General features: G+C 45.8%; 1 protein-coding gene and 1 long non-coding RNA gene across 6 annotated transcripts in view; one reads left to right on the top strand and one right to left on the bottom strand.

Moving 5' to 3' along the window:
- Positions 1–17,049, top strand: part of NTRK2 (neurotrophic receptor tyrosine kinase 2) — a 327,821-nt gene that overhangs the window by 289,219 nt on the left and 21,553 nt on the right. The window lies entirely within an intron of this gene.
- Positions 9,703–10,557, bottom strand: LOC105100472 (uncharacterized). Its single transcript, XR_010382577.1, has 3 exons — positions 10,502–10,557; positions 9,856–9,967; positions 9,703–9,747 (listed from the first exon to the last, which is right to left on the bottom strand). It is a non-coding gene; the product is annotated as an uncharacterized LOC105100472 (long non-coding RNA).

Below are 17,049 nucleotides of genomic sequence, written 5' to 3'. Positions count from 1 at the left end.
ACGTATGATGATTTATCAAAAGGGATGGACGACATGCAGTTAAGCAGATGATAAGAGATTTTTTTTCTCAGAACAATGATGGGTTCTTTTCTCTGTCTCGTTCTGTCCGCACCCTACATTTGTTGGGTGAAGCAAGGATAGTGAGGTGGGAAAGGGCACTGACTGCCCTGACCCTTCTGCACTCTCTCTTGGAAGTGAGGTCATTTTGCAGATGTGTGAGCTAAGGAAAAAAGGCCCTTTAAATGTTCCCGATTCCAGCCTTAAAAATTATTCCTTATTTGCCCTTTGACAGCATCTTAATACCAAATTGCTGTCCTTTCAGTTTATAATCAGTTCTGTTCCCATGACTCCCTGAAAACGAAACGACCCCAAGGTAAGATTGATGGAGAGAGAAGCAACATTAAATGAAATATGCAAGCACTTAAGCCCAGGCCGGGTCCTGGGACCAGCATCCACAGACCCCAGGGCGAAACCGCAGGGCCCCTGCTGCTCTCTGAAAAGTGCTTTGAAGGAGCGCTGTCAAGCCCTCCGTCAGGGGGTTTCCTCAGCTAATTCAGGCCTTCATCATTGTTTTAACTCTTTGCCTGACTGTAAACAACTCTCTTTTCCTTGGGCTTGTTTTACTTACGGAAATTGAAGTCAATTACATTTTTACTCCCTTAGAAAACTTAAGTGCCAATCATTTGAGGAACTCAGTGATCAAAACTGTTCTTCAGTTCCAAATTTGGAGCAGTGTAAAAAAAGTGACCGAGGCTATAGGAGCCTGGATCTCCCTGGAACTGGGTCTTTGTCCGATCATTTTCTAGAAAAGCTCAGACTTCCTCTGTCAAACTGGGTATTTGAACACCTCGTCCCCTACGTTACATGATGGGAGTAGGAGGAACACGGTAGCCACTATTTTAAATGTGAAGGTCTTTAGTGAAGAAAAGGAATAGCCTTATTTGGGTAGAAATTATAGGTAAGCTGATTTGAACGCTTTCTAGTAAAATCTTTTCTGACTGTCATACTTGTTGAGAGGCAGCGGGACAGCGGGGTGAGGAGCTGGGCCTCTGCGGTCAGGCAGACAGTGGTGTGAGTTTCCGTCTTCTCTCACTGACCACATGATGTAGACAGGCTGACTCCTCCTTTAGAGCCTCGGTTTCCTCTCCCTAAGATTGTACTGACAGTATTTCATATCTTGGAGCTGTTGTAAGGATTACACGAGATAATATAGTTATTATTAGCTTCCTTGTTCTAGGGGAGTGTCTCTCAAACTTTGGTGTGCCTGGGAACCACGTGGAGGTCTATGGTAAAATAGATTGTGGGCCCCACCCCCAGAGTTTCTGATTCAGCAAGAATTTACACAGCCAACAAATTCCCAGCTAAAGTGGATGTTGCCGATCGGGGGCCCTTCCTCTGAGAACCACCACTACGTGGTCTGACAGACTGTTTACTGCATGCGCTCGAATTTTTAAAAATTAGCTGTAGTTCATGAAGATGCATTTCATGATCAACTGAAAAGAGTTTGATTGAGAGTCAAGGTATCTAGGCTCCTGTCTTCCTGTTGCCACTAATTCTTTGGGTTGCCAGAGAAAAGCCTCTTAACCTCTCTGTTTCGTTCTGGCTGCCCTGTATCTTCAGCAGCTGGTTGTGGAGACCACACGAGTGAGCGTGTGTTACGAGCACTGTAGACAGTGTTGGCGTGCCGACCACTAGGACAGTAGAGCTGCTGCTGCTACGTTGGGCTGCCAGCCTTTGTTCCCCTGTCATGGAAATGCCTTTGATTGAGCTGCCAGTACAAGACCCTGTCTTCGTAGGAAAAAGAACTCAAAAAATCTCCTATCTGTCCTTGCAAGGGTGTTTGTAGAAACAGGCAAGCCCTCTGTTAATGTACTGTTTTTACTTGGATAAATCAGGTGCATAGGGAACAAGTACTCAGGGATGACCCAGTCTCTGGATGTTGGCTTAGTGTCCCTTTTCCATGATGGAAATAAAGCGAAGTTGCCCTCGAAAGTGTTGTGATATGATCAGCTGGCGGGTGACTAAAGTTTATTGAGCCTTCCTGAGGACAAACCCCTCTGAGCCCTTCATAGGTGTTACTCACAAAATTTAGCCAACAGCTCCATGCGTATACTGGGCCCTACTGTAAAGGTAGAGAAACTCAGCCTACATTCACAACGCCGTCAATAAATGTTCCAGGCCACGACTTGAACCTGCAGAGTGTTTCCTGCTCAGCCCCAGATCCCAGCTATCCCTCTGCCCGAAAGCTGACTGCTAGTAGCCTGCCCTTCCAGCTACGCGACCGACTTGTGAAGAGTGATACCTACCGACTAGTTAGTATTTATGTTCATTGTTTGGTATAAAAATGGATAAACATTATTGTTATCTTCTTGAACAATAAAATCAACCCTCCTTGAATTGGTTAAGCATAATTTGAGATTGGGTTGAAGATTTTTAAGATGCATGATTCATTTGCATGGAAGTAATGTCCTTGCCAGTATCATTGTGGGCAAAGGGAACTTCCATGAATTCTGCCAACATTTATTAAGGCTCTGTGTTCGGACCAACAGCACATGCCTTCAGGGAGCACCCAATTTAGTTAGGAAGTGAGACTATTAGGTATTTTGCAGTTTTTCTGCCACAGTTTCAGAGATGAATTATAAATCTAGAAAGGGCAGGAGAGAGGAGGAAACAAGGAGAGGACGTGGAGGTTGGGGGAGCAGGGAAGACTCTGAGAGACTGTCTCCAGGATGCTTTGAATTTCTGATAAGGAGATCCATGCAGCTGGAGCTTTAATTACACAGAGATGCCCTCTGTGTTCTTCGGAGAACCACCCCCAGAGTTGAAAAGTTGGCTTTTAGATAGTAAGACACGAGTAGGTTAAATTAAAGTTCTTATTTGGCCACTATGTAAAGGCCAGAGATGATTCCTCTTGGACACACAGCCCTCAAGCCAAATTATAAAGCTCTCAAGCACCACCCTCCTCAATTCAGACTGACCCATTCTTTAAAGGGATTGCTCCAGGCACCACTGAAACTATTTTTGCCACCCTCAAAACTTCTTCCACTTACAATATCAACAAGTTTCATAGTCAGTTATGCATCTCATTGGTTGGTAGACTTAATTCCTGTAGATCTGCTGCAACTATTTAATAAATTATTGAAAAGAAGGAGCAAAAGAGATAGAGTGAGGCGGAGAGAGAGACCTTGTGCCCATAACTGGGGACCCACGGTTGCAGTGGGTTTCACTGTGTTTCGGTCCAGAAAGTTGATTTGAATTTAACTGTTCCACTCAGGACTTTCTAAGGTGCATCCAAACACCCTGGAAAAGTATCCTTTAGATCAGAAGCGATCTTCTTGTAACTGGGCTTTGAAACACACGTGACTTTACTGAGAAAATGTAAAGTCAGTTAGCTGGGACTGTTTCTGACGAGGGAGAGGGAGAAAAGTCACACTTCTTTCTGTAGAAGAGCTCATAGACTTGATATCTTTTGATTTGGAAAAAGTGAGCATTTGAGACCCCAAATGGCCCAATTTTACATTTCAAGGTGAAAGGAAATTGTTGCAAAACTCAGCCTTTTAGCCTGTTACTCCACTAAAGGGGTGTTATTGCAGATTTATGTTAATGGGGCACCGGGTTTAAATTGGTTTGGCTCTCATCCACAGCTGGTCAATAATTGGTATGGGTGGAAGAAGAAATGGTCTGGTGACTGCATTTGGATGACTCAGCACATGAATTGTGATACAGTTTTATAAAATACATGGATAAGGAACCCCACCCTTGTTTTCTTTTTTAAGTTAGGAAAATACAAGTAGGATTGTTTCCTCCATGCAGAGAAGGGAACACAAGTCTTTGAGGACAGCAGAGGATACAATTTTCTCTTGTCATTTAAACTTCCTCCTTTTTCTTTCTTTATATCCCTCCACTTAGCCTCACACACATTCAAAGCTCCTGATTCATTTTTGAGGAATCAAAAGGCAGCGAAGCATCAAGAATGAAAAATCAGTAACACCAAGTTGAACCATTTAAAAATTATTTTCCTGAGCAGAAGCATTAACTAAGCCATGGCACAGGTGGGGAGATCATTCTGTTCCCACTTTTCTTTTTAAATAATTTCTTCTTCTTCTTCTTCTTTTTTTAAGTATAGTCAGTTTACAATGTGTCAATTTCTGGTGTACAACACAATGTTTCGGTCATACAAATGCATACATATATTCCTTTTCATGTTCTTTTCATTATAGGTTATTACAAGATATTGAATATAGTTCCCTGTGCTGTACAGTAGGACCTTGCTGTTTATTTTATATATGGTATATAGTATTTTAAAATCTCAAGCTCCCAATTTAGCCCTTCTTCTTGATTACTTAATTTACCACTAGTGAATTACATTTATGATGCAGAAAATACAAATTTTAATTTATTTGTACAATTAGAATTTTAATGGTGGAACTTCTAAACTTTTATTATACTTATATATTTTTTTTAACAATTCTGGTCCACATATAATTAATGCTATATATTTGCCTATACTTGAAAGTTGTGAATTTCTAATTTGACACTTTTTAAATGCTGCAGCTACTTCCTTCATGCACTTACTATGCATTCCATGATGTATTTATTATCTGTTGTTAACCAAAAGTTTAGAAACAGAGACCTGATTGAAATAAAAAGCCATTTATTTGGAATTTGTTAGGACTGCAGCCCAGGAGACAGAGTTTTAAGAAGCACTTGAATTGTGTTCCGCCAGACTACAAAATGGAGGAGGTTTATAAAAGCACACACAGCAAGGTTACAGTTAGTTACATGAGTTGTTTACCAAGAATTATAATTAGAGCTGGCAAGAAGTAAGGGTACTTATTGAGTAAGGATTGGTTGGGACCCAAAATGGTTACATGATCACAGGGGAGACCTTGAGACCATAAGGTGTAGCTGGCAGGCATTGTTCTGAATATGGCTGGTGGTGTCCTTGAGTCTGGAACAGTTCAGAGAAACTTCAAGTTTTCAGTGGTGCAGAGACGTGTCTGAGGCTAGATCCTCAATGGCCGCCCAGCTCCACTTCTGCGTGCCTGAGCTGTGATCGCTCCATCGTAACTTCACCCTGTCATCGCTGTCAGTCAACAGATGCTCAGTTAACCCCAGCTGGGCACTGTGGGGACAGAGATGTACACCAAATACAGTTTCTACCCTACACATGTTTAAGCCAGTTGAAAGACAAAGTTTATGCATAAAGTGATAACGCCACAAAATTTAATCTGATAAGTCGTTTCATCAGAAAGAGTAAATGCTAGATGATCTTGTGTGTTGGAGGTTTTCAAAGCTGGTGCTAGATCTTGAAGGGAGTTGACAAGGTCCAGAAGAAAAATGAGCACATTTCCCCAGGAGACACAGCCACAGCAAATGGAGGGCCAGGAAGGGACATAGACCTCCATGGCTGTAGCCAAGGGCTTCTTTGATGAGAGAGATGTCTAGAGGTGTCAAGCCCTCCACTGTGACCTGCACAGCTGAGAGAGTGGACATCACCTCGGGGGCACTGTTGGTGTGACAGCTCGCAGGCCAAAATGCTAAGGAGCCTAGGGTACCCCAAGGGGCTGACCTGATAGCAGAAGATGACATCAAATGACAAATGTCTTTTCCTATCACCTGGGACTCTGGATTTAAATCTGATGCTTGGATCTGCCCAGAATTGTGTTGACTTGGAGCGGGGACAGGAGTAACCTCATTTTCTGAATGAAAATATCCAGGATCAGAGAACACAGGCAACTAGGCTACTTAACAATAAATCACCAAACTAAGCTTGAGAAAACAATAGTAGGACTAAGGCAGCAAAATTAAAACTTGTGTTGTACAGATGTACCCACCCACCCCACCCCACCTCCCTCCAAGGCGCTCTTTTGTTTCCTGGTGACATGACTTTTGTTTTGGGCACATGATCCTTTGATGCACTTCTCAGAACCATATCCTTTTGCATTCTCCGGGTTGTCACCAGGACAGAATTCTGTACTTTGCTTCCTGAAGTCATCTGTTCCTCATTCCTTCATTCATCCATCCATGTCTTCGTATATTTATGAAGCAAGTGTTGATGGAATGTCTGTTTTGTTCCAGGCACTGTGCTTTCTGTCCGTATACTTCCTTCTTACAGCACACATGACGGGACACCTCAAAATAAGAACGCTGAAAATGCCCTTTAGCCCTTGACATCGGACCGGTCTCAACAATTAAATAAACACACGTATAAGTAGCAATAATCGTGTCATTTCTAAACCTGCATTTGGTCAAGCCCTTTTCAGGAACTGCTGCACAACGTTTATAACGGCAAACCTGCCTGGTACCTCCTGCAGAAGTTTTGACCTGCAGTTGGGAAATAATTTGGCCCCATATCCTCATTTTCCAAAAGCCACAGAGCAAAGACCAGGCTGTCAACCTCCCAGCTCCTTGTTCAGTATTCTTTCTACCTCATTAAGCCGTCGCTTTGAAAATACCTGCTTTGTGGTCTTCTTTGAGAGGAAGGCCAATTTTCTTTCTGAATAAAGTGTCCTCGCTTTCAAAGATTTCTTTGAAGGATAACAAATTTAATCTCCCGAGAGGCTCTTCATATACCCAGACAGCCTTGTACCTTGGTAGCCAGAGAACACGCACTTTTCGCACCTACGTTTCCTAAGTGCAAAGTGAGTCGGTAACACTGAGGACAACACCCGCCAGCCCTGGTGGCTTCTCCTGTCAAGGGTCCTCTGCCTCCCATCCTTTGCTCGGGCAGCAAAGGCTTCATCTACACTCTGCCAGGCTGGTCCCCAGGATTAAGTTAGATGATGTGTGTGAACTGCTTTGGAAGCTGGGTGTTGTCTGCAAGTGTGAGAGATTTCTATTGTCTCCAATACCCTCTAAAAGGAGGCCAGGCGCTGCTCATCTGTGTTTCAGGCATCTAGCAGAACTCATTCAATAAACATTTTTTGAAAAGGAAAGAATGAATGAAAGATTTATCAAATGTCACGTTGAAAGCCGGGGCTTGGGAGTCAAGCATGTCACAAAGTCTTATGTGAAAAATGACATCGGAGGGACAGAGGTAAATGTGACCTTGTTGTGTATCTTATTTAACAGCCAAATAAGGCTTTTCTCTGCTCCATCGGAAAACCGAGTGCCTCCCAGTGTTGTGAGGTTTCCAGTGCCTTGTTCTCCAAGCGTAGGCCATCTCCCGCTCTCAGGGTTTCCTGGCTTGGATCTGAAGCAAGCTCCCAGCCCTGGCTGGCTTCTGAGAGCTGTCAGGCACAAAGAAAGGCATGGCGGACTTGGCCCCTTCCTTTGAGAGAAAGGGACTGTAAGAAACACAGTCAGCTCGTGGTCGGCCTTTAGAAACTCTCTCCCACGTTGGTCCCAGAGAGAACATTTGTGTGTGTGTTTGCTTTGGTTTTGAGAACTAAACACCCCTTCTGACATGATGTGCGCCAGCTCCTTAACACTGGGGTGTTTCAGAAATGATGCCACGGGGCTCGTGATGCAAAAGGCACTGCCTTGCTTTAGAAACAGGAAGAAAAGGGATGTGAAGGGGGAGGCTTTTAAAGAACAGAGGGGAATGAATTAAAGTATTTCAGGAAGGATAGAGCTTCAGACAAGGCTAAGAGGGCCCCCTGAATTAGAGGGGATCCCCAAACACCCCTGTCGGTTGCTTTCTTGTCCTATGAAAGAGGACACAGAGGTCTGCAAGTACTGTTGGCCCAGTGTCTTTCCCCAGAGCAACATCAGAAAGTCTTGGGTCACACTGGGTGGGAGCAAGGCTGCCTCCAAGTGAACACAGGAGGCAGCCCACATACACATTATATTGAACGTATTTCCTCTCTTTTCAGAGAAGATATGATTTCAAATGTGTTTCAAATATGATTTTCTAGAGAGCAAAAACAATGAAAGCTCTCAGTGACAAAAATCTACATTTTGATCAGAGCTTGTTCAAACTCTGGGCTGTGTTTCACTGAGTGTGTAGGGAGCATTTGATTAACGAGACAGGCCACTGCAGATGTGTTCCTGCCTTCACTCTCCTGTACTGGGCACCGGGTGGGTGAGGTGATATGAACGTTAGCATGTGTAGATGGCATCTGATCGTATCTCTGTGGATTTATGTGTCTGGATGTACGTTTGTGGTTTGTACAGTGTGCCCCCAGCCCTCAGCCGGGAAAGCTCCCCATCTCCAGTCACATCCCCCAAACCTTTGTTCTCTCCTCCTTCCCCCTTTGAGACCTTCTTCTTTGGAAATTCAACAGTGGAATTTTTCTCCCTGCATCTCTATGGTGAGTTTTTCCCAGCATCGGAAGGCTTGGTTGCCATGGTAGCCAGCCTCCTCTGCTAGGAGCGGGCGATTTCGGAAGAGGGGATTGTTGCAGTTGGAGGGAGGGGATGAAAAGTCATTAAAGTGGGCCAATTAGTATGCAGGACCAGAGCCTCCTGTTACAGCTTCTCTCCCACAGCAGCCAGAGCTCTTTAAGTCCCACTGGCTGAGACGGAATGGAGCAGGCAAGGGCCACCTCCCAGCACACCTGTCTAAGTGAGGTTGCCCACAGTCCCAGCTCCATGGGGACCCAGATCTTGCTGCCCCCTCCCACCTGCATCTCCTCCTTTGACTTCCTCTCCTTTGCCTCCTTCCATCTTGAGAACAGAGCTTCATGGAATGACCCCAGTGGGGGAGGAGTTAGGATGTGGGAAATCTATCTTCAAGGTTGCATATACTTAATTATTTTTCTGGTTGGCCATCCATCAGCCAGAACAAGAGACAAATATAAAACACATTCAATGATATTGTTGGCTCTTTGATACTTGGGGGTAGCCACCTTGGATGGTATTAGGAAAAAAGAAAATATTCACATTTTCATGGGAACAATGACTACTTACACAGCTCAACAGGATCTGTTTCTTGAGCTCCAGGGCAAAGCAGGAAGTAGGAACCTTGATGGCAATGGAATGGAAACGTCATCAAGTCAGAATCCCACGATCTAGGGAGAAACTTGCTGTGTGGTTGGGTGACGTGAATTCCTTTGTATCTTTGTGTTCAGTGGATTCACCTGTAAAATGGGCTCGTTAGAAATACGTTACTCCAACCCACTAGCTAATGTTCTTTCTAAAGTTCAAGTAGAAAACATAAGAGATGTAAAACATTTTGGGCTTCACTGCAGAAAGTTCATCTGCTCTTAAAAGTTTGAAAAATCTGGGAGGCATGGGGATGACCAACTCCCCAGAAAGTCTGTCCTGCAGAAGAGCCCTGATGTTTCTGTCTCCGTGTGAGTGTACCTTCTCCTGCCGCTGCCAGGGTTCCGAGCCTTTTCTCAATGACTTATCAGGAATGTCCCTGCTCTCTGGCCCGCTGTGGCCTCTGACGCTGGTGCCCATGGCCAGAGGTAGATTTTTACCCTCAGCTTCCTCTTCCCCTGACTCCTTGTCCAGATCCTGTGGATGTCAAGGTGTCCGCAGGGCTCCGCACTGTGCCCAGTGTCTGGCCTTGCACTTGGCGGAATAGAATAAATATTTATTATCTACGGCACCTGTTTCCTCCTCTTACTCCCTGTACTACCACCCACCCCACTCCCACTCCATTTGGACTCCTGGCCTCATTGTTCCATCAGAGCAGCTCTTACCGTAGTAGGATCAAGGTCTGGAGTCAAGTTCATCGTGTTGTGCCAGTGTCAGTTTCCTGGACTTCATATTATAGCTGTGTGAGATGTTACCCTCGGGGAGCTGGATGGTGGGCCATGGGACCTCTCTGGGCTGTACTGGCAGTTCTTTGTGAGTCTATCATTAGTTCAAAGTGAAACGTTAAAAGAAAAATTTAGCAGCTCTCACTAAACTTTCAGTGAAATCTCTCTGGAGATCAAGCCGATGGGCCTTTTCAGTCCTCACCCCATTTGGTAATTGTCGTCCACACCCTCTTTCTTGGAGTGATCTCTCTCCTTGGCCTCCTTGATACTGGACCACTTTGTTTCCCCGTCCACTCTAGTTATTCCTTCTTAGCCTTTAGAGATAGAGGGTCGACCATTAACTGTTGGAATTTCTCAAGGCCCCCTCCTCGGCCCACTCCCTTCCCTAGGCTCCTCCGGCACAGTCGGGCATCAGTGGCTGCTACCGCAAAGATGACTCACACATGCACACCTCCATCCAAGCCATTCCCATGCACCCAGGGCTGCCCTGGGATGCTGCAGTGGCCAGCCCCCTCCCCTCCGACAGTCTCTCTCCTGACTCCCAAGCCCAGCCTGCCTCAGGTCTGCTCGAGTGCTTCCTAGCTCAGTGAATGACTGTCATTAACCAATTCAGCAAACAAGAAACTGTGTACTTCCTCCACCCTCATCAAAGTGTCCTGGTCTGAGCCACCTCCTCTCCTGGGTTGACCACCGCAGCCTTTCAGCTGCTCCGAGTGCAATCCCTGCTCTGCATGGCATTCTGAGTGTTCTCTGTAAAATGCAAATCTGGCCCTGCCATTCTCAGACTAAAATCCTTAATGACTTCCCATTGCTCAGAGGTGGGAAAGAAAAGAAATCTTTTCACTTACCTGCAAGATCTGGCAAGTCTTGGTTCTTATCCAAATCCTTAGCCCCAGCCCCGTTCAGTTCCCATTGCTTAATGTGTAAGCCAGGCTTGACTTTTCTAAGCTCCTTAAACACATTTTGTTCCCTTCTGCCACAGGGCTTTGGGACACGCTGCACTCACTACGCCTATAATAAATTTCCTCCTCTCTTCACCTAGTTAATTCGTACTTATTCTTTAGGTCTTGGCTGGACTGTCACCCCCCACGTGAAGCCTTTTTACCCGTCTTCCAGTCCAGAGCAAATCCTTCTATTAGAAACTCTTAGGCAATGCCAATATTCAGCCAGAAAACTAGTTGCAAGATTTGAACTATTTCTGCACAAGTTGGGAAATAGCCATCACCCCAAGTGCACTTCCTTCAGCCACTGAGTTGCCTCCAGACACAGCCTGGAGCCTTCAGACACCAAGCTCAGTGTGGGTTGCCTTTAGTCGGTGCCTGTTAGATATCCTGACTGTCTCTCCTATTTTTATGCATCATGTACTTCTCCTCTACAGCATTTATTACACTTGAATTTCACACTTATTTTGAGATTATTTGATTAATATCTCTAAGTTCTGGAAGGGTGAGGGCCATTTTTGCCAATATTTTCCCCAAATTGAATACAGGGTAGACAGCCTATAAATAGGAGCTCAACGAATGAATAATTTAAGTAAATGAGCAGTCCTGTCTCAGGTGTCTTCCAGTTTGAGCCCCCGAGTCCCACAGAGATGAGGCTGTCAGCTAAACAGGGCCCCCTGGCTCAGTGGCGAGTCCCCAGCCAGTGGTCTCCCATTCTCCCACCCTGCCTCCTTCGTGAAGACTTGCAGCAGACGCTTTTTGTTATCACCATCCCCAGATCATCCTGCTGCTTCTGGACTCTTCAGCATCCCATAGCCTCCATCCTGTTACCGTGACCCAGTTTTAGATTTCAAAACTCAAGCATTGCTGGTAGAATCTGTGTGTGGCTTTTTTTTTCCCCTGTTCTCAAAATATAAGATTAAATCAGAATGGTCATGTATATGCTGTCTTAAAAGAGTACTTTATTTAGAGAGAGAAGGTGTTAGCATTTAACATTTGTGGAGTGAACAAAATCTGCTGAACATTGAGGAGAACATGGAATTGAAGCGTTCCTGCCTGGTGTGTGGTGGCCTAAATTAGACCCAGATGAGTCACTAACGTGCAGGAGGACAGATGTGCAGAGAGCCCAGTCGCGATGCATACAACGTGCCCCAACCAGAGGGCGGATGGTCCCCGAGAAAAGGCGACAAAAACTGTGGTCAGGGCTTAGATGTAGCCTTAGGCCATTTTAAAAATAGCAAAGTGAAGGCTAAATTCCATGTGAGTCCTTAGAAACAGGAAAGTCTTGGATAAATTGGATTTTTTTCTTCCTTGCAGAGCCTTCCCTAAGAGAAGTGCAGCCCATAGATTCCTGCTGAGATGCAGGCAGCCCCTGGTCCCCTGTCAGCAGGAGCTGCTCTAGAGAGCCTGCCTGCTGGGCTGCAGAAAGAATCACTGTGCCAGACAGTGTGTCCAAGAATGACTACATGCCGTTGCTGTTGGATTGTTTTCCCCTTCCCAGAATAATCATAATAATGGTAGACTATATGGAAAGGCCCTTCCTTATCCCCTGCTTTTTTTTTTTTGCATTGGGGTGGCCTCTGAGTCTCACTCTGCCCCATCAGGCCCATGGCATCCCCGGTGCCCAAGCAGAGAGCATGTATGACTTCTGCAGGTTCTGAACTGAATCCAGGGCATCACGATAATTCCAGCAAATTGGAGATAATTTTGGCCTAAGAGTCGAGGCGCTGCTGGAAGTGACTCTGCTACACACTTGAACAAGGCATTTATCCTCTCTGAGCCCCAGTTTCTTCTTCTGAGAATTGGACGTCATAAAGCCTAGCTTGCTGGATTATTGCAAGAATTAAATACATTAACGTATGGAAAGAACCAGCATATGGCCTGGAACACGTGTTGGTTATGTTTCCAGCACTGGAACGGACCACCTTTATCTAGCCAACTAAACAGAAACTTGAGATCGGGTCCAAATTTAGGCTAACGGCTCCAGACTCGTAAAGTGTTTCATTCAGCAGATCACATTCACTTGTCTAAAGGTAATTAGCCTCTAAGGGGGGACAAGAAGCACATGGACACTTGAGACTTCCAGACAGGTCAGCATCCTCTTTCTAGCCTTTCCATATTGTTACAGTGCTGGGAAAATACAGGAGACAGAGCTTTAACAGGAAAATGCTGGACGGAAGTCTCAAATGTAACAAGATGTGTAAAACTGACTTAACAAAGAGCACTTGTTACATTGTGAAGTCTCCGTAGTCATCATAGGCTTTCAATTTGAACATTACTGTGAACATATGACACTGCTGTACATAGGTCATAAAAATGTCAAAAGAGTGAATAGATTCAGCATGAAATATTAACCTTGGGGAAAAGCATTTCTTAAGATGGAACCCCTTCCCATTAATGTGAGTGATGAAGCACTCAAAATACACTCGTGCAGCGTGAAACACATAGCTGTGATAAGGCTTAACAACGACCCCCATCACGGTTTCTGAGTCCACCAAGCTTACCAAAGAAGCTTTAAGGTGTCTTGTCGGGGGAGATTCGCTGGAGTATGCCCCAGGTGACTGGGCTAGTGGGCAGAGCACAGATGCCCAGGGGCAAGTCATTTAAAGCTCAGCTTTTCAGATGGAAAGTGGAGCTATTTCCTGCTCTGCCCATCTCCTGATCACACCTTATTGGAGGAGAGAGATCCTGCCGTGGGGCCTCAGAGTCTGCCCTCCTTCTGTGGTTCCCAGGACACAGAGGACACAGACTGGTGCCCCAGGACACCACACTGTGGAGGGGAGTGAGCCCTGGATTCAGAGTCAGAGAAGTGGGCTCTTCCTGCAACCAGGAAGCTGCTGGCCTTGAGCAGGACTTTAAGTACCAGATCTGCCATCTATATCAGTATTGTACGAAAAATAAAATTAAAAGAAAGTCACAGTAAAGAAGAGGTATAGAGAGATGTCGACAGGAAGAGAGGGAGAGCCACGGCTAACGGCCCGCCCCTGACCTCAGCAGGTGCTCTGGAAAGAGGCTGATTTTCCAGTGCTCCCACTGGTTGACCCTCTTCCTCTCTGTGGCTGTTTCCAGGCTGGTGAACCTGGTTTCACCCACGTGCAGAATCAGCTGGGCATAACTGCCAGATTATATGTTAGTTTTGCCAGAAACTGCCCAGCTGTCTCCCAGAATGGCTGTATTGAAGCAGCATCACCACCAGCAATGAGTGAGGGTTCCCGTTGCTCCACATCCTCACCAGCATTTGCTGCTGTCGGTGTGCTGGGTTTTCACTATTCAAATAGGTGTCCGGGGGATGCGCTGCAACACTTGGAAGCCAGTGTTTGCTACCACTTAAAAGCATCTTGGGTAGGTTCTAAGACTCTACTCACTTTCCATTATGAAACCAAGCAAATCCAGTTTACAACTTCATCCCTCTATCAGATTCAAAGCTTCGCCTTCTGCCATCACTGGTTGGACATCTCCCTTTTCATCTCCTCTCTCTAGTTCCCACAAGGTTAGGGGCTGGGAGGGAGGACTGAGGATAACTGGCAAGCGTCTCTTTCTTTCTCAGTTTCATCTTCTCCTTTGGCGTCGCTATTTCTCTACTAACACCTCTGGGGGTCAAGGGGCACCTGTGGGCAGCCAAGGTACAGACAAGAAGACTCAAAAATGTCCCCTTACTCACGAGAAGCTCACACATCTCTACCGTTCCAGACGATGGGAGAGCAGGTGCCCCTGCTGCCCACGTTAAGCCCCGCCGTCTCTCTCCCTCCTCTTTCCTTGTCTGCTGCCTGAACAGAAGTCCAGATGCAAACCAGTCCCAGCCTCCCCTATTGTTAGGCACCCCCGTCTTTATGGGGAATTCTCTTGAAGTCTTTCACTTGATTTCAGCTTGCGGAGGGGAGGGAGCAGAGAGGAGCAGGGAAGGGAAAGGTCTTCCTTCAGGCACATCCCACCCGTGGCCTCCAGACCCACAGATGGCCCCATTGTTCTTGCTCACTCTCCTCCCCGGTTTTCTCCCCCGAAGACTGAGAGAGGATTGGGATCTAGGACGCTGGTCGGTTACTGAAGGGCTTTTCTATTATGTGGGTAGGAGTTCCATTCCGCTTTCAGATATGGTGCTGGACCCTGATTGATACAGAGACTTTCCCTCGAATATGGGGATACCCAGAGCTCCCTCTCCCTCAGCTGAAGGTCTGAGTTTTTTCATCAGGGGACAACTGGAAAAGCCCCACTGGGTGTCTTAGCATAGAGCATCAGAGGTGTGCAGAGAAGGGGCCATCACAGCCTCCCACATCCAAGCATTCAAGAAGTTCATGACCTATTGGTCTTCATGTCAAAAAGCTGATTATATCAAACGTGAGAGGCTTGTGGTAAAATCCACCCTCACCTTTTCTTGACCTGCCCTTGGGGGTGAGCCGCCAGGCAGTCTTCTCATCACTTAAAGGTGGTGCTTGGCCACACCTCAGCCTGCTTCCCTCCAGCTGAATAAACTCCTGCCCGCCACTGCCCAGCTCCTAGTTTTCCTGACCAGGACTTGGATGGCTGATACACATTCAAAGCAAGCCTGGTCATAATTTCTGAAGACCCCAAGAGGACAACTTTCAGAATGAGACGCGTTCTGATTTGCTGAGTTTTCATTAGCGGAGGCCGTTAAGAGCCTGGCCCATGAGGCTTACAGCTCAAGGCTGGGCAGGTGTGCGCCTGAGACGTGTGGCCGTGCGGGGCTCCCCAGATGGGTTCCCAGATTATTAATTGCCGCTGTCTCTCCACAGTGTTTTACTTTATAAAGATCACGCTGAGTTCCTTTTCTGCTGAACCTAATTTTTCCCTCCAGCGGTAACCATTTTTCCCACTTTAAAATAAAACGGTGCAACTTTAGTGATTTAATTTAAGGAGGCAATGAAGGGACCAGTAAAGTGTTTAACAAATAGATACAAAGCATTTCATAAATTTCTCAAAAAATAAACATCCCTGTTTTCGGGAAGTTTTAGCAAATACAGCCCATAAAGAACTAAACACCTGAGCATCGACTTTTTGGTATTTGACCACTCCAGGATTAAGTTGTATTCAAACCTGGTCATGGTGATGGGCAAAGGTAACATGACTGCAGGGCAAAGAGCGAGGTCGTTCAGTGAGTCATTAGCGTAGGGCGGAGGTGGCAGGAACAGACCGCCAGCACCGTTATGGAGCTGCCTTCTGAGTTGGGACAGCGCTTGAGGGTGGGGCTGGGAGAGCTCGGCGGAGGCTCCGGCAGCGGTCTCGGTACGTGTGCACTTGGTGACTTGAACCAAGCGGTAACAGTAGAAATGGGAAAGTGGGCACTTTTAGGGCATGTTTTGCTGGCAGAACTCAAAGAACCTGAGGATTGGATACGGGGGATAAGAGAGAAGAAAGAATCAGTGGTGACTCCTAGGCTTTTAGTGCTGAACAAAAGTAGTGGTGGTTGGTCGGGACGGTGGTGCTATTTAGGGGGATAGGAGAGATGGAGGGAGGGACAGGAATTCAAAAGGAGGAGGACATTTGAGGCCATTTAACCCCTGGGTAAGCAGAGGACATACTACCATTGGAAAGAGGGACAGATTGTTTTAAAGTCCAGTGGTCTTAATTTGAGAATCATTTCTGCCTCTTCCTACAGTGTTCAGTTCATTTGCAGTAGTTTGTTTGTTCTGAATAAACCTTGCCCTTCTCCAGAGTGTTCTTGCCGTCATCTCTAAAGACAAATTCAGGGCTGAGGAGAATTGTTATCCCTGAGTCTGTGTTCAGAGAGCAGTGAGTAGGGCTTGAAGACTTTATGTTTCATGTAAGCGATGTCCATAAATGGAGTCAAGTAGATATTAACCAGTAAATGTAATACCTAAATGCCAATGATCTGTACCTAAATTGATGATTTTGTATAAGCAAAGTATAACTGCCAGGGCTAAAGACCTTGGGAGGGAATTTGCAGAAAACTGGTCATAGGGGTTGGCTAAGGGATTCGGAAGCAGGAAGATACACAAAGAAAAGAATGATATACATTGTTATGGGCTATAATGAAAAAGAACACGAAAAGAAATATATCTACGTAAGTGAATCATTATGCTGGACCCCCAGAGATTAATACAGCATGGCAAATCAACTGTACTTCAATTGAAAAAAATTAAAAGTAAATAAAGAAAAACTGACATCAGACCAGCGTTAGGGACACCAGGGCTGTGGAATCTTTTCCCTTCTCCCCGGGGATGCTGCAGGGCAGGTTTCTTCCTCAGAGGACCAGCACATTGTCTTAGGAGTCGGGGGGTGACCTCGGCATAACTGAGAGAATGTTGGGGAAAGAATCAGGGAAAACAAGGTAATGTGGAGAGAGCTTCCCACTTACGGACTGACACAGAATTATTCAGGGACCATCAGCGTAAATCCTAAAGCTAAATACCAGGGGGCTATAACTAATCGTACTGAGAAAAACTCAGGAATGCATCTGTGCTGCTAAAGAGACCAGA

The sequence above is a fragment of the Camelus dromedarius genome, chromosome 10, assembly GCF_036321535.1.
Source record: "Camelus dromedarius isolate mCamDro1 chromosome 10, mCamDro1.pat, whole genome shotgun sequence".
Classification (NCBI taxonomy): domain Eukaryota; kingdom Metazoa; phylum Chordata; class Mammalia; order Artiodactyla; family Camelidae; genus Camelus; species Camelus dromedarius.
The sequence above is the reverse complement of the archived record's forward strand: the minus strand, read 5'-3'. Positions and strand labels throughout refer to the sequence as shown.